Consider the following 19,721-nt stretch of genomic DNA (forward strand, 5'->3'; position numbering starts at 1 on the left):
AATGCTCTAGCACTCAAAACACAACTTTGGTTACACATTCTCTAAGAAATGCCCAATTCCCCTTGATAATTACCTACATGAACTTCTTAATTAACTGATTATGCATGATAAGTTATGGATGATATGTTATGCGCTAGGCTCGAACAATTCAATCAATAGAGGACATTCATCTTATGGGTGCCCTATCCGACTAGGTTCCTAAGCTACGATTCATGCTAGTTAAATACCAAGTGCAAGTCATTCATAATTTGATAAATGTGGATACTTGGTTTATTATGTTTTATATTTGATTGAGTTTTAGTGATGAATAATCATGAGCGCCTGCTCACGACTCGCAATGTATCCGAAATCAAGAACTTAGTCTTGCTTTATCATACTAGTTCTTAGTTTAGTTGCCACGAGGGACGCGCGCAATATCCAATTACAAAACAATCATTGTCATCATGTATAATTAGGGTTGTCCATTCGGGCCGGCCCGGCCCGCTGGGCCCGGGCCGGGCAAAACCGGGGCCCGAACTCGGGCCAGGGCCTGAGCGGGCCGGGCTTCGGGCCGGCCCGGTTTTTTCCTATTTTAATTTTTTTTAAAATTAAAAAAACAATAAATTATAAAATATACATAAAATTACAAAAAATAACATATATTTTTTAAATTAATTAAAAGGACATAAATTACAAGTACAAAAAATTATAAAAATAAAAGATGATAAAAATAATTTTTTATTAATAATCATGTCATTTATATATTATACATAAACAAATTGTAAGTACTTATAGAAATTACATAAACAAATTGTATTATACATAAACATATATATAAAAAATATAATATATATACATATATAGGTGAAAACTCCTATCAACTTAAGTGGATAGGAAATAGTGATCCACCAAACTTTTTATCCATGGATCTTGCCTAGGGATCCTTGCATGATATGAAGAGACGGATATGCTTGGTACCAAGCACAAATTTTGTGCTTGGTAGTGATGTGTCACATCCTCATCCACTCATTACCCATGTGAATGTGGTTCCACATTTGAATGAGTGGAGGAAGATGTGTCACCTCACTACCAAACACAACTTTTTGTACTTGGTACCAAGCATACCCATATTTCTCTCTCTATCTCTCTCTCTATATATAGATTAATGAGTATCATATGTCATATGAGAGGATTCTCTCATATACAATGATGTGGCACAATCTTCACCAAGTGTATTTATGAGGCATTCTCTCTCCTACTTTATTCACTTGGTGGAGATTGTGTCACATCATTGTATATGAGGGAATCCTCTCATATGACATATGATACCCATTAATCTCATATATATATATATATATATATATTATATATATATATATAATATATATATATATATATATATATATATATATATATATATAATATATATATATATATATTATATATATATAATATATTATTATATATATGTTAGAGAGAGAGAGAGAGAGAGATTAATGCGGCTATCCTTGTCATATGGCAGGGGGGATTTCCTCCCTAACGCCTCTAAATCACAAATTGAAAAAGCGACATTATGGCATAGATCCGCTCCGTTGAATTTGATCTACATATTCTAAACCCAACACACTAAGTTTGGCGGCGTTGAAATCCGTCGTCGTATTGACCTCCTCGGCCTATGTGCAAAAGTCTCTTTTCATTCAAAACCGTTTAAAATTGATACGACGTGGAGATGGTCAAACGACGCACTGGCGTTCACCCAAAACTTTGCGTGTGTTGGGCCGTTATTAGAATATGCTAGATTAAGCTTTCAACGGAGCGTGATCATCCACCAAGCTGTCGCTCAATCATGTGATTTACGAGCGCCGTCATAGGAGGAAATCCCCTCCTATGACAGGATACCCATTAATCTCATAATATATATATATATATATATATATATATATATATATATATATATATATATATATATTATATATATATATATATATATATATAGGGTGAGGTTCTAATAAAAACCTCATTAGCCTAAAAACTAAAAACCATTGTGGGTCATTGGATCTATCTCATCCAATGGCTGAGATTAAAGATTAAAGTCAACTAGATAAGGTTTTCTTTGTAATTATGATAACCATTAAAGAGAGTAAGAAATAAATGCATTCAATTATGTCATCGAAATGTAGGCCATTGGATGAGATAGATTGGATGGTTAGGATAGATTTTTAGTTATGACTTTTAGTTTTTAGGCTAAGGAGGTTTTTATTAGAATCTCACCCTATATATATATATATATATATATATATATATATGTATATTTATATTTTTTATCTTTATTTATTCATTTCATTAAGATTTATTTAATTTAAACCATGTATCAAACATATGGATACATACATTGCACGTGATACATATTAAGAAACTACAAGAGTCAAAATTAATAATGTTTTCATAATTATACATTGAACTTATACACAATATACAAGATGAATGCTAATTAAACATCATCTCACAGGATTAATTAGAGTATTGTCCATAGAGAATGAACCTAATCAATCATATATATTGTGCACATGATAAAAGTGACCGCACAATCAAGAAAAAGTTAGTTGATCTTAGCTGCAAATAACTAATATTCAACATCACATTAGTTCACTGGGTAAAGGAAAGAAAAGACAAGCATGAAAGAATATGCCAAGTCACAAGTTCACTGGGAAGATAATGCACATGTTACATGTAAAAACAAAACTTAAAAACCGCAAGCAGCTGATCACCGACTGAGAAAATGTCTTTTAACATGAACACGCAAGGGTAGAAACTGAGATATCTAGCACATGCTCTTAATCTTGTAGGTATGTCTGAGTAAGTGAGCTGGAAACAAAAAAAGCGATTGCAAGAAGTGTCAGTTATCAACTTTGAACGTGCGTGAAGCTTGATGATCATCTAGAATTACAATTCAACAGACATGAATGAAAAGTTAAGGTATTAATTTATTTCCCTTGATACAAAAAAGAGCATGAACACGCATAAGCACCATGCTTTAAATAGCTGAAATGGAAAAAAAATAGCTAGCACAAATCAGATGGCACCTCACAAGAAAAAATAGAATCTGAAACAACATCAAAGAAAACTGCTAAACATCCAGATAGAACAATGAGTAGTAGTCTCCTTTATTTGATTTAAAGAACTTATAAAGAGTAGTAGTCTTCTTTCCATTCATTTCAACCTACAAAAAACAATGAGTCAGTACATATAGTTACATGAAATTTTCTTCTAAAACAATGGCAACATAGTGAAAATTTCTGTTGTATATTTGCTAAGTGCAAGGGAGATCTATAACTAAGCTAAAATTTAAAGCTAATAATTCTGTCATGTGAAAATTAACACTGTATTTACTTTTTTCAATCATGCTACCCATCGAAAACCAAATCTAGTTAGTTTGAAGATATTCACATTTAGAACATCTTTGCAACCTTTGTTGGATTTCATTTGAATTATCTTTCCTAATGAAAGATGATGATATACAAACAATAATAAATTTGTAACAGAGCATCACCAAAAACCTTACACTACACAAATTAGTGGAATTAGTTTTGTCCTTTGACTACACAAATATGTATATTCCAAGAAAATTAGTGGAATTTGGACACCATAATACTACACAAATTTATTCAACATTTATAGACAACTGATTTCATACTTCGAAGATAAAGAAGATTAGTTTCAAATTAGAATGGACGTCAAGGTATTTCTATGTGTAGTAGAAATATCTCCATGATTCTTCTCAGATATAACAGAACATCACCAAAATAAATGTTCACTATACATTATTGAGTCATGAAGAAAAAAGTTCAATAAACAAATGCAATAAAAAAAAATAGGATTATATCTTTTTTATACATACCAAATTAAATGATACAGTAGCAAGAAGGAACAAAACTGTATTTTGTCTCAGCATGTTCTTACCTTTGGTGTTGTCTTCGATGTTGTTCAGGTTTTTCCTCGATACCCACAATTTCCTCTGCATCAATGCTCAAATGCTCGAATCGAACCTCAATTGTTAGATTATTAATCCCAACCCCAAAAACACCAAAAAATTACCCAATCAATCAAACAAACAAACAAAAAAACAACAACAAACAAAACTCAATTCAAAATCTAATCTTTACCGCTCCATTTGATTCTTGAGTTTTAGCAAGAACCTTTCATCATCCTCCTTCGTAGTTTGTACCAACCACTCAAGCAAATTTTAAAAATATGCATACATACAATTCTATAAAAAAAACAAAATATGTGAGTGAGATAAACCAGATCATACCTACAGATATGCCTTCTTATCAATGAAAGCTTCAATAATATGAAGCATCTCGCTAGTTTCAAAAAATATTAAACTATCAATACATGTTTTTCAAAATTAGTTAGCAATAATAAGGAACAACCAATCCATGGAGGAGGAGAGGACAAAGAATATTTTGTTCTACAGCATGTATAGATCACTCCTAACAGACACCAAACTATTACTTAGATAAATTAAGGAGTGGAGCAAAATTGTTGTAATTTAATCACTGTTATCATTTAACATCAAGTTGGAGGATTACAATTTTAACAAAGAGATAAACCAAAAGCATAGAACATACCAAGAACAATGACATATGTTGTTCCATATCCCACTTCTTCATCTTATGTGCGACTAAGATCAATCATTGGCATTCAATGCGAACAAAAGAATGATGTCAAAACAAGGTAAAATGCATTATAGAGCACATATATATAGTACAGATCTAACAAGTGCGTCTTATATGTGGAGATTGATACGAGAAAATTAGGAAACAACATATTTTGACAAATTGGGAATTGAAATATAAGCACATGCCGGATAGTTTCGTTCTATCAGTAGCATAAACACAATATAAATATTTTCACCAGTTGTTTTTTGTAAACAATTGGTCGTTCATATGAAATAAGGAAAAAAAGTAGTTGATTTTCCTAATACCTGAACGAACCTGAAATTTTGATTTTTGCATATAGTTACATAAGTTTTTAGTTCTTATTTTGCGTGATTTTATAATCACTTTACAAGTTTACAATTTTATTTTTTGCATAATAACTCTCTGATTTTTTACTTATGAAAATAAGTTATGAATTGTGTTGGAGAAAGCTTGTGAAAGTTGAGAGAAAGAAAACTGAAGAGTATATGCTTTCTTTTGAAAGAGCAAAGTCTGAAGCTATGGGAGTGAGAGCTAAACTGACTGCTGAACTCTCTAAAGCAGACAATGCAAAAACAGAGTTGAAGTAGAAAATCAGCACTTGCAAATTACATACTAATAGGTTAGTATGCAAAGTCCAGCAATAACTTAAAGAACCAATCTCTCATATTATTTTGGTATCCCATATTATTCACAACATATGCCTAAAATACAAAGTGATAAAACATGAACTGATTTAGAGACTTATCCCATATTATTCACAACATATGCCTAAAATACAAAGTGATAAAACATGAACTGATTTAGAGACTTTCCCAATCGTATCTTTCAGCAAGAAAACTAAAACATGAACTGATTTAGAGACTTTCCCAATCGTATCTTTCAGCAAGAAAACCAAAAGGAAAGTTGTCCTTCAAAAAAATATTGAGTTTATTAGAAAAACCTCATATCTTGCCTCATCCTTCTCCTCAGCTCTCCTACAACTCTATAGGCAGCTCCCTGCCCCCTTAGACCACAACTGACCACAGTCAGACAATCCTGGAACAACCACTTTAATGCCATGTTCCTTATCTTCATTGTAAAAACAATCCCTGGCAATGTGAGGGCATAGCCGAATCGATGCAGGCTTTAGATTGGGCACCTCTCCCCGTAGAAAAACCCCTGCCAGCAAACAAACATAAACAAAAGGAGAGGTAACAAAAAAACCAAATGGAGTATCTATACACATACAAATGAAGAGTTAAACTAAATTTGCACCTGTAGTGAAGAAATGGAAAAGGTTTCAAGAAATGCGCCAAATCGATGCAGACTTTAGATTGGGCACCTCTCATCATAGAAAAACCCCTGCCAGCAAACAAACATCAACAAAAGGAGAGGTAACAAAAAAAAAAAAAAAAAAAAAAAAACAAATGGAGTATCTATACACATACAAATGAAGGGTTAAACTAAATTTGCACCTGTAGTGAAGAAATGGAAAAGGTTTCAAGAAATGCCTGAAGGGTTAAACTAAATTTGCACCTGTAGTGAAGAAATGGAAAAGGTTTCAAGAAATGCCTTTGGATTATGCTAATGGCAAATGCAGCAATATGACATCGACCATTGAGCCCCTCTCTGTAAAACCTACATTTGATAGCAATCTGTAGGCTTTTAGTTGAAATTTAATGCTAGTTATGTTTATCCAAATCAAGTCTAGTAGCTAAATCCAGTGACCTTCATATATTCTACAAATGAAGAAATCTATATAGTTATTCAATTTGAATTATAAGGTGTGCTTGATTCAAATACCAGACATGTTTTTGAAATTAGTACCAGAACTGAGTTTAGCAGTACCTTGTTCCCAATTTGAAGTAACTGGTCTCTAATTCTCTACACAGATCGTAGTTAAAATATAAATCACGAGCCTCACCCAATAGTATCCCAATCTCTTGACTTGTTACGTCAAAGAACACTTGGCTAGAGTGCAGACCTGCATGAAGAAGTTTCTTTGGCTTCCTCCTAGTTCAAGCATGTTCCTTTCCGCAACAAAGATATATTGATCAACCAGCTACATGAAATCCTCAATTGGAAGAGGGGAAGAAGAAGAGATGACTAAAATGATACATGCAACAGGGGATATCTCATCTACTTTCCCTTGAGACGTATATAACTCAGCTAGACTTCCGATTGGCTCACTTGTGGTTATTTTCTCCAGAGGGTCGTCACTCCTCTCAAATTGTAAAAAGAGGACATTTTCATAACAACGTCAAGGATACCACAATATTTAGATAAATTAAATTAAATTGGCTTACTCTCATCTCCATAGATCCTTTGAGAGTGGTCTTCACCTAATCAAAATTAGAGTTTAGATACATAAGGAAATGATCATATGGTCTTTCTCCGGAGATGGACATGTGAAACCAACCAGTGCAAACACTGTAAATTTAAAACACAACATCACTTCTGAAACAATGATACCCCACCGAAAGTAAAAACATTTTACCATCTACTTTTTACATTAGGTAGATCATCCATTTGCTAGAAAGGAGAATTCTTGTTGAGATTTCTTTTCCCACTGAAAAGTTTACAACAATTTGAAAAATATAAATAAATAATATTCCTTTAAAATGATATTATTTAATCATTGTATTTGCTACATAGGGAGGTGGAAAATGAGAAAAGAATTACTTTCCTGAAAATGCTAAAGCAACATAACTACTAATGAATAAGTACAGAAGATGAAGATTGGTCAAACCATACAAAATGCGCCTTTCATTCAACTTTTACTATAAAATTATTTTTTTAAAGCATCAGAATTATGTTAACTATAACCATAGCTACATAGACAATGGTATCTTGCTAAAACGATATTTCCTAAATCACCCAGTTAATAAGGGAAAATACAACAAAGCTATACCAATTTAGAGCCAAATTGACGAAACATAATAAAAACAGTAAATAAGGATAGTACAAAGATAAGAACAAGGATTTTGGTGAAGTTACAATGCTTCTCTTCGATTACCATCTAATTCAGTTACAGTATCTGTATTTATATGAAAAATATTTAATTTATTTAATCTAAACATAAAAAAGTATTAGAAAAGTGCACATTATTTCACATTGTTCTAAAAAAAGTTAATAAACATAGAAGCTTAATAAATATGCACCAAAATGCTCTTAAAAAATATATTAATAACATCTAACACATGTCTGGCATGGCATGGATTTATGTTTGGAACATCCTTATACTCATTATGAGATCAAGGAGCACTGAGGCAGCTAGAGGCAAACCCAGCAGCATGCTTGTTTTCCTTGAATAACCTTTTCCAATATAGTAACTGATAATTGTTATTATGAGTATTTGATCTTATTCTAAATGATTTATATACTAAGGTGTCTGTTGGCCTCTTTGTTTTAATGATGTTTAGCAAACAATTTACCACTAATATTATTTGTCTAGTGTTGGTATATTTCTATATATTATAGACAAACAACGAGTTGGAGGTTGGATGGAATATGCGCTGTAATGATGATATCCAATGGAGGTTGGCAGAATAGTGGAGTGAAGCCTTGCAATTCAAAGTTAAAGATTAAGTTCAAGCTTCATACGCATGTGTATCAAGTTGAGATATAATGAAGATTAAGATCAAGATTGGGTAATCTAGTTTAGATTTTATATTATATGTGTTAAGTACCTTAAGCTCAATATCATATACACACACGTATTTGGTTTCTATGTATATATATAGTTATATATATACATGCATGGTTTTGAGTTTTCATGCTTTAGACACACTTGCAAAATACATGAGTTTTTACAAATAGAAATTTAATTTGAGAAATTCTTTTTCTAACATATTTGTTTTCATGTTTATAAATATTTTGCAAAGTTTCATCAAGTTTGGAATTGATTTGTTATGTTTAATGGAATTTACAAAATTATGTTTTTGTTCGTGCACATGTTCGTGCATGTTTTACAAAATAAATGAGTCTTCATAAATGGGAAGTGGTATTCAAGAAATTCTTTCTTTGACATATTTATCTATATGTTTAGAAACTTCCTTCAAAAGTTTACTATTTTTGGAGTTGATTTACTATGCCCAATTGATTTTACAAAATAGTGTATGTTAGCAGTTTTTCAGAAACTGTAAATCTGTGTTCAAACATTTATTTCTCTCAACTGGTAAATGATGTTTCAGAAATTCTTTCTCTAACATGTTATTCTACATGTCTAGAACCTTCCCACAAAATTTCATATTTTTGGAGCTGTTTTATTATTTTTAATGGATTTTACAAAGCTGATACGCAGTGCTATAGTACCCGTAGTCGACCGCCAAACTCTCTGGAAGTTACTCAGCTTTGCATATGGCTCCCCCCCCCCCCCCCCCCCCCCCGTAGCAGCCGACCGTTACACAGTAATGGCTAGTTGCTGATTTTTTATTTTAATGGTTTTTTGGGGTTTTTGGGGTTGGTTTCTTCAAGCCTATATATACCCCTTTGCCATACCTATTTTTCATCACCCAAGAGAGTTTTTAACCAAGTTTAAAAGAGTTTTAACAAGGGTTTTAGTTTGGTTTAAGTGTGTTTAAGAAGCTTTTAAGAATTTGGAAGTTTGAGTTTGAGAAATCAAAGGTTTTAGTTTGGTTTAAGTGTGTTTAAGAAGCTTTTAAGAATTTGGAAGTTTGAGTTTGAGAAATCAAATTCACAAGAGCTTGAGGAGATCATCTATTGGTGTTTTGTCATCCAACTATTCTCCTTCTACTTCTTGATCTATTGAGAAGTTTTCTAATTCTTTTCTCTAGCAATTTTATTATTGATTTTCATATTCTTATTATTGCTAGTTTGCTATTTGAGTTAGATTTGATTTTATCTCATTGTTACACACACCCACTTGAGCTTATTGTATTTACATTCATAATATATTTTGGGTTGGTGATTGAGTGTGAGCTTTCATTGTGTTCTTATTCATATTAGAGAACAATCACTTGTTATTTTGAGCCTAATCGTGAGAATCACTTTGTAATACACTTGTATACCGAGAGGAGTGTGTGGTGAGAGTCGGGGATCGTTCCAAGAGGAGTGGCATCGGTTGACAAGCCTAGGGAGAGGTTGTAACCGAGCACTTGAGGGAGACACGGCTAGGTCCAACACTTGTGAGGGTGTAGAGTGTGATTGCAAGAGTGTCGATTGTAAAGTTTTCGGTTAGGTAGAAAACCGAGTGTGAGGTGTGTAGAAGTTTAGGCTTCCTAACCGGATTGTGATAGTGGATTTCTCCCCGGGAGTAGGGAGCGGAGACGTAAGATGGAAGGTCCGAACTCCGTGATCATATTGCTTATTTAAGTTTGTCTTTAACGTATTTGTTTTTGCATTCATCTTATATCGCCAATTGTGCATTGCTCATTTATTTCATCCACTATCTTATTTAGATTATTTACCCTTGTGTTAGTCTTCATATCCTTGCATATATCATTTTGTATATCTCTTTAGTAGGATATATCATCTTGTGTTAGTTTATATATCCTTGTATATATACATTTCATCATATAGGATATATCTCATTATTCATATTGTTTATCCTAGCTTATATAGTTGTTATATTTCATACTTACTAGGATAACTTATTAATTAATTTTAATTGATATATAATCAGATTAGATTAGCATAAGACCCTAATCATTCCCCCTCTAGGGTCTAACAATTGGTATCAGAGCTTGTTGCTCTTTGATTTAAGGACTAATCTCCTTGAGTTAAAGATCCAAGTTATCTTATTTGTGCTAATCTAGTTATGATTACTTTTATCTTGCTTGTATTTTTTCACATATATATCATGAATATGAATATATTTCGTTTAGGCTATGAATCAAATATTGCTCCTAAATTCATCAATTTTTCCTATGCATAATGGGCTTCTAGATTTAAACTATTTGTTGAATCTAGAAATATCGACTAATGGGAAGTTATTGATTGTGCTTATATTATGCACACTTTGGAGATATCCAAGTGGAGCAATCATGATAAGAAAATGTTTTCAATGAACAAGCGTTTGTTAGAATTTTTGCTTAATGCTTTTGAATCATCCATTTCTAACAAATTTATTCATTTTGATAGTGCTTACAAACTTTAGAAATTTATTAAAGCATATCAAGGGGACTTGGAGGTAATCCGACAAGCTTTGGAGGATTCTTCTTCAAGTTCATGTGGAGCATCATGCACACGGCCACAAGAGGATAACTCTTGTGTAGTAAGCGATTCCGATTCCGATTCCGATAATGATTTATCTATTGATGAACTCGCTTGTGCATATGAAAGATTATCTCATGCCTACACAAAATTGCAAAATAATTTTATTGATCTTAAAAGCAAGCATGTAGAATTAAAATCCGATCATGGGTTGCTAGTGTCCAAATTTGATGTCATTGAACAAGAAAATACTATGCTTAAAGAAAACAATGACATGCTAAGGTTTGAAAATAAAAAATTAACTTCATCTATTACTAGCTTAACTCATGCTAATAATAATGGCATGATAGAAGTAGAAATAATTAGAAATGAGTTTAATTCATTTAAATATGATCATGTTTCATCTACTTCGATTTCCAATGCTTGTATGCCTAAAAATGAGTTAGATCATGTAAAAGAACGCATATCATCTTTAGATTCAACCCTTAAAACGTGCATTGTAGATAATAAGAAACTTATGGACTTGGGTGCAAAGTCTCGTACTATAACTTCTAAACCCGTACACTTTGTACACTTATATAGCAAAGCTTATAAATATTCTATTTGCGGTTATAAAGGCCATTTAGCTAAGTTTTGCTATGAAGCACATAAATCCTCCAAGACTAATGTTTCTTGTGCATCTCATAAGGCTTCTTCATCACATGCACATGCACATGCACACTCTCATAAAGTTCATCATATGCATGCTCATGTGTATTCATGTGATCTTTGTGGTCGTTTTGGTCATTTGGCCAAATATTGTTTTGATTTGAAAAATAAATCTCATTTGCCAAATATTTCTAGTAGACCACATGTTTATAAATGTAATGTTTGTGGTAAACATGGCTACCTAGGAAAGTTTTGTTTTGATAATGTTTCACATTTGCAAAAAGCTTCCAATAATCTACCCTTATTTGTAAATGTTCCACGTGCACATTTTAATGGCCAATATAAGCAAATGGTTCCTTTCCATTGTACATATTGCAATCGGAATGGTCATTTGAGTGATTATTGCTATGACCGATCCCGTGCACCACATATGCCCAAGAGGGTTCATAACCCTAGGGCTTTGAGCTTCATTGATAGGGGTCATGTCCCTAAATCTTTTGGTACCAAGAGTTCTTGGGTACCAAAACAAATTTGATATTTAAACCAAGAATTTTAGTGTAATCATGTCTTAAAATCTTTTGGTTATGAAAACAAATTTTCTTTGATCAAATTCTTTTGTTTTCATGATTATTATTTTTGTTTTGATGAGAGGTTTGTATTTATGTAACCCTCCGTATTTATTGGGTGTTTATTCTCAAATCATGTTTACCGGATGCTTAAATGTTTATATGGGTTTATACTAGCTCAAGAGTTAGATATAGTTGCCTCTCTTAATTTTTAAAAATAAATGATGATTTGGTTTTTACGTTCTTGGATTTAAACTTTGAACTCATTTGAGTGATTAATTTGTTTTCTTTTGAAAACTTTTTTTCATGGTTCTCATGTTTCCTCATTCTTTTGCTTTCATAAATTCATTCATACATGGTTTTTATGCTTGAGAAATGAGACACTATGTTCACTTTGATATATTTATATATGTGTGTCCTCATTGTATTTTTGTATGTGAGTGGTGTTTAGCATATTTTTTTATCTATGCTTGATCACATATATTTGCCTTGATCTTTATTGCATATATTCCATATGACTTTTTGATAGATGGAGCAATCCCTATATCCTTCTATGTGTTATACTCACCCATGCATATTGTTAGGGGGAGCTTTCGCTCTCTTATTCTTTTTGTCCCATTTTTGATGTTGTCAAAGGGGGGAAAATATTATGAGTATAGTCTTTCTTATTTATATGCATGATATATTATACTTTGTATATTCATTTCCTTTCATGCATATATCCTTTTTATAAATTGTTTGTCATCATCAAAAAAGGGGAGATTGTTGGCCTCTTTGTTTCAATGGTATTTAACAAATAATTTACCACTAATGTTGTTTGTCTAGTGTTGGTATATTTCCATTTATTATAGACAAACAACGAGTTGGAGGTTGGACGGAATATGCGCTGTAACGATGATATCCAATGGAGGTTGGCGGAATAGTGGTGTGAAGCCTTGCAATTCAAAGTTAAAGATCAAGTTCAAGCTTTATCCGCATGTGTACCAAGTTGAGCTACAATGAAGATCAAGATCAAGCTTGGGTAATCTAGTTTAGATTTTATATTATGTGTGTTAAGTACCTTAATCTCAATATCATATACACACACGTGTTTGGTTTCTATGTATATATATAGTTATATATATACATGCATGGTTTTGAGTTTTCATGCTTTGGACACACTTACAAAATACATGAGTTTTCACAAATAGAAATTTAATTTGAGAATTTTTTTTCTAACATGTTTGTTTTCATGTTTATAAACATTTCGTAAAGTTTTATCAAGTTTAGAATTGATTTGTTATGTTTAATGGAATTTACAAAATCATGTTTTTGTTCGTGCACATGTTCGTGCATGTTTTACAAAATAGATGAGTTTTCATAAATGGGAAGTGATATTCAAGAAATTCTTTATTTTACATGTTTATCTACATGTTTAGAAACTTTCCTCAAAATTTTACTATTTTTAGAGTTGATTTACTGTGCCCACTTGATTTTACAAAATCGTGCATGTCAGCAGTTTTTTAGAAACTGTAAATCTGTGTTCAAACATTTATTTCTCTCAACTGGGAAATGATATTTCAGAAATTCTTTCTCTAACATGTTATTCTACATGTCTAGAACCTTTCCACAAAATTTCATATTTTTTGGATTTCTTTTAATATTTTTAATTGATTTTACAAATCTGATACGCAGTGCTACAGTACCCGCAGTCGACCGCCACGGACGACCGCCAAACTCTCTGGAAGTTACTCAGCTTTGCATATGGCTCCCCGGCCAACCGTTACACAGTAACACGACTAGTTGCTGTTTTTTTTTTTTAATGTTTTTTGGGGTTTTTGGGGTTGGTTTCTTCAAGCCTATATATACCCCTTTGCCATAACTATTTTCCATCATCCAAGAGAGTTTTTAACCAAGTTTAAAAGAGTTCTAACAAGAGTTTTAGTTTGGTTTAAGTGTGTTTAAGAAGCTTTTAAGCATTTGGAAGTTTGAGTTTGAGAAATCAATTTCACAAGAGCTTGAGGAGATCATCTATTGGTGTTTGGGCATCCAACTATTCTCCTTCTACCTCTTGATCTATTTAGAAGTTTTCTAACTTTTTTCTCTAGCAATTTTATTATTGATTTTCATATTCTTATTATTGCTAGTTTGCTATTTTAGTTAGATTTGATTTTATCTTATTGTTACACACCCATTTGAGCTTATTGTATTTATATTCATAATATATTTTGGGTTGGTGAGAGTTGTAACAATTGAGTGTGAGCTTTCATTGTGTTCTCATTCATATTAGAGAAAAATCACTTGTTATTTTGAGCCTAATCGTGAGAATCACTTTGTAATACACTTGTATACCGAGAGGAGTGTGTGGTGAGAGTCGGGGATCGTTCTAAGAGGAGTGGCGTCGGTTGACAAGCCTAGGGAGAGGTTGTAACCGAGAACTTGAGGGAGACACGGCTAGGTCCAACACTTGTGAGGGTGTAGAGTGTGATTATAAGAGTGTCGATTGTAAAGTTTTCGGTTAGCTAGAAAACCGAGTGTGAGGTGTGTAGAAGTTCCGGCTTCCTAACCAGATTGTGATAGTGGATTTCTCCCTGGGAGTGGGGAGCGGAGACGTAGGACGGAAGGTCCGAACTCCGTGATCATATTGCTTGTTTGAGTTTGATTTTGGTGTATTTGTTTTTGCATTCATCTTATATCGCCAATTATACATTGCTCATTTATTTCATCCACTATCTTATTTAGATTATTTACCCTTGTGTTAGTTTTCATATCCTTGATTTCATCCACTATCTTATTTAGATTATTTACCCTTGTGTTAGTTTTCATATCCTTGCATATATCATATTGTATATCTCTTTAGTAGGATATATCATCTTGTGTTAGTTTATATATCCTTGTATATATACATTTCATCATATAGGATATATCTCATTATTCATATTGCTTATCCTAGCTTATATAGTTGTTATATTTCATACTTGCTAGGATAACTCATTAATTAATTTTAATTGATATATAATCGGATTAGATTAGCATAAGACCCTAATCACCCCCCTCTAGGGTCTAACAGTGTCATCATATATGCTAATGTTGATGACAAATTCTATGTTGGGAACTTATTGATGTATGTTATATGTTCAATAGGAGTATTGTGTAGATCCCATTTACTTGTATAGTCTATATGTATATATGATGCAAGGAGGGACAACGGGTGTCAACTGCTATATATGATGCAAGGAGGGACAACGGGTGTCAACTGCTACAAGAAGGGAAAATTTTTTTCCTGCTATAGTTATCTAGAAATAATTCATATGTACACTACCACATGTATCTACCTACAACAAGGAATCTTATCAATGCTGGTCTTTCTGTCTTAAGTTGCATTGCTGAAAAATTACAGTTTACGTTCCTCTACTCATGTATCGAGTTGCTGAATGATGGAAATTATTCATTAATAGTAAAATAGTACCACTGGCTTCATGTACTCCAAAGTAATAACCTATCATCAATACATGTTTTAGGGGCAGCTGAGAACTTCTGATCCTATGCATGTCTACAGCGTTGGGAAGCCTTGTGCATTGGGCTTCCTTTTTATCTTTTTGACCAACTTCCTTTTTTCCAATTAATAACTACTTCTTCGATGAGGGAGATTTGATGCCCTGGCTATTCATTTTCTATATTGCTAGCATATTTAACACAACCATGGTAAAAGTGCTTCGAATTCATATTAAAGCATTAGAAGGAATGAGCTTTTGGCTACAGTTTTGACTAACTAATGTTTTCATCTATCTATGAGAATGAATTTTCCATGAAATCTCTTTTGAAGCATCTTTATTGTTAACAAAATCCATTATATCCCGAATGCATAACATCAATACAAATAAAAAAATTCGCATTATAATATATTTTGCATTATGCTTTTTGTTTTGTTATTATGCATTATGCTTGATTTTAAACGAATACTATGTTTTTCAAATCTCTCTCAAAATAAGCAGTGTAAAAATGATGATAGAAATATATATAATACATTCTGATATAATAAGTTGTATGAATTGAACTTACTTTCTAATCTCGATCCACCTTACCTTTGATTATTAAAAACCTCGTCGTGTGAAACTGCAGAAAATCGACAATTCAGGCAAAATTAGATCAAAAGGAAAGGAATGAAGAACAAAAAGGGTAGATGGTGAATTGAGCAAAAATAAAGAATTCAAATTGACATCAGCTCGATTGAATCCAAATTGACAGGACCATGTTGTCACCAAATTTGGACAAATATATTGTAATAGAAGTTGCAGCCTACCAGAAATTGATAATGTTCAAATAAAACAATTTCTGGAAACGATAATTTCCAATCATTAACCATAATATATGCTTTACCTGGGATCATTTTTAATCATTAACCATAATATGTGCTTTACCTGGGTTGTAATTAATTTTCAAAATATAATATTTTCTTTGCATGACTTGTAATTAATTTCAAGCCAAGCTCTGTCCGTGTCGGAATGGTTCTCAAAACTGATTACAACAAGCACCCAGATCTAGGGTTTGACACGAAAGCTTTACCCACAATTAAAAATATTTCCAACCCAAATTACTAATTTCTTGTGCAATATTAACAAGATGTATCAAATCAAGCAGTTGAAAATTTAACCTACAACCTTTCAACCTCATCCATGCACTCCACTTATCGTTGAGTAAAAGCCCTAAATTATAGAAAACTCAACAAATTATTATGACCTAAAAATCCTGTCTTTAACTGAGAAACCGCAAACAAAATCTACTTAAACCCGCTGTAAAGTTCATCATTGCAGATCTCAGCATCAACTGACCTCCCAAGTCGACAATTAAAAGAGAGGAGAAAGGGAGATAGTACCTCGATAAAGGTGAAGGAAAAGTTGTCAAACTCCAAACTCCAAACTCCAAAGCTGCAGGCCGATAAGAGATAGATGATGGCAAATCTGAGAACTGAAGAGATGATGGAGGAGGCGGTGCGTTGATGATAATGACAATAGTAATCATCTTCGAAAATTGATAGCTTAAGATCGTGAGACGACGCTGGCTGAGGAGAAGCGTTACCGGAGAGAAGGCGTAACCGATAGGGAGACTCTAGGGATTTGGATTTCTGATGATGAGAGTAATGAAGAGAGGAGAAACGATGGAAAGAGAAGGGAAAAGAATAGCAAGGACGGCCCTTTTTGCGGATAGCCCCCTCTCAAAAATGTAAAGGAAGTGGAACCATTTTAGACATATATATATTTATTACAAATATAAAAACAAAGGAGTTATACATAAAAAATTCCTTCAAAGCACTAAAGTCGTGAAGTGAAACGGTCGACGCCCTCTTTTTAGTGTCTTTTCCCTGCTCACATTAACTAATTCCCTTTTAACATGTGGTTGAATGTAGAGGGATAATTTTGGTATATTTAAATTGGTTGAAGGGCAATTAAGGAATTCCTTCAAAGCACTAAAGTCGTGAAGTGAAACGGTCGACGCCCTCTTTTTAGTGTCTTTTCCCTGCTCACATTAACTAATTCCCTTTTAACATGTGGTTGAATGTAGAGGGATAATTTTGGTATATTTAAATTGGTTGAAGGGCAATTAAGGACTAATACTAGATAATATATATATATATATATAATATATATATAGAATATATATATATATAGTGTTTTTTTATTTTTTTATATGTATAATATATATTAATATATAATATATATAGATAGATGAGCATATGCGTACTGCTTTCGTACAAGCCCCACAAAAAGTTGTAGCTGTAGTTCATGTGGCACATCCTCCTCCACTCATTCAAATATGGGACCACATTCATATGGTAGTGAGGATGAGGATGTCGACACATCACTTACCAAGCACAAAATTCATTACTTGCTACCAAGCATACACATTTCTCTCTCTCTCTCCTCTCTCTCTCTCATATACTAATATATATATATATATATATATATATCATATATATATATATATATATATATATATATATACCTATATATATATATATATCATAATATATGAGAAATAATGCGTATGCCATGGGACCAAGCTACAAAAAAGTTGTGTTTGCTCTAGCTGAGGCTGTCAAATCACCTCACTCATTCAAATACGAACAAATCACCACGGGTAGCTGAGCGGATGAGGCATGTGACACATCACTAACAACCTCAAAATTTGTCTTTAACCTAGCATACTCATATTTCTATATATATTAATTATATATATATATAATATATACACACACACACACTACACACAATTTGTTTATTAATTACTATAAGTAGTTACAATTTGTTTGATGCTATAATATATATGTGTGTGTGCTGTGTGTGTGTGTGTATGAATTGACCATGAATACTTGGCCCCTACTAGTATATAATTATAGATAAATAGAAAATATTCTCCTTATATATAGTATAGATCGTCTATAAATTATATATATCGTATAGTATGCTCTCTCTTGTAATATGTAGTAAAGTGAATACTCTCTCTTATATATAATTATACTCTCTCTCCTCTTAGCTATATAATATATATATTTATAATCAAGTATACAGGTGTACTCTTAATATATATATATATAATATATAGTATATATATTAATATAATAATAAAATATATATATTATTATATATATATAATATAGGAGAAGTGCTTCTAAGCGTGACGCATTAGATAAATCATTTAAGACCGCGGCTAATAATCACATGATGAATTACATTATGGATGATCTGCCTTCCGTTGAACTTGACTACATATCTAAACCCCAACACACTAAGTTTGCCGGGTGAACCCGTCTCATTTAACCCTTCGTCCACTCGCTACCTAATTTAACGAATACGAATGACTAGAAGTTTATCACATGCTCGACGAAGGATCAAAGAGGACATGGGTTCACCCCAAACTTTATGTCGTATGGATTTGAGAATATGTAGATCAAGTCAATAAACGATCATCCACAAAGTAACATCAATCATGTCATTTTAGCCTGCTTCCTTTAGATGATTATCTAAGCCTCACGCTCAGGAACACTTCCCCTATATATATATATATATATATATATATATATATATATATATATATAATAATAAATAATATATATTATATATATCATATATATATATATATATATATTATATAGAGAGAGAGAGACGAGAGAGCAAGAGCAAATATGCAGTATGTTTGTACAACCACAAAAAATTAGCTTGTAGTGACGGCTGTCAAATCCTCTACACTCATTCAAATTTCGGACCACATTTCACATGCAGTACGCGGATGCGATGAGGATGGAACATCTACTTACCAAAGCACAAAAATTTTCTGCTTCGTAACTAAGCATACCCATATTTCCATATATATATATTATATAATAATATATATATATATATATATAATATATATATATATATATATAATATATATATAATATATATATATACTTTTCCTATCCCTTAATGCCTTCAACCAATTTAAATATACCAAATTATCCCTACTACATGCAACCACATGTTAAAGAATTAGTTAATTGTGAGCAGGGAAAAACACTAAAAGAGGGCTCCCGTCGACCTTTCACTTCTACGACTTTAGCTGCTTGAAGGAATTAGTATAACTCGTTGTTTATATTTGTAATAAATAATATATATGGTCTAAAAAAGTTCGGTCCACTTCCTTATCTCTCTCT

General features: G+C 32.4%; 1 long non-coding RNA gene across 1 annotated transcript; it reads right to left on the reverse strand.

Annotated features, from left to right (window-relative positions):
• LOC109847129 lies at positions 5,629-6,379 on the reverse strand. Its single transcript, XR_002248606.1, has 3 exons — positions 6,198-6,379; positions 5,937-6,023; positions 5,629-5,840 (listed from the first exon to the last, which is right to left on the reverse strand). It is a non-coding gene; the product is annotated as an uncharacterized LOC109847129 (long non-coding RNA).

Source organism: Asparagus officinalis, chromosome 7, assembly GCF_001876935.1.
Source record: "Asparagus officinalis chromosome 7, Aspof.V1, whole genome shotgun sequence".
NCBI classification, from domain to species: Eukaryota; Viridiplantae; Streptophyta; class Magnoliopsida; order Asparagales; family Asparagaceae; genus Asparagus; species Asparagus officinalis.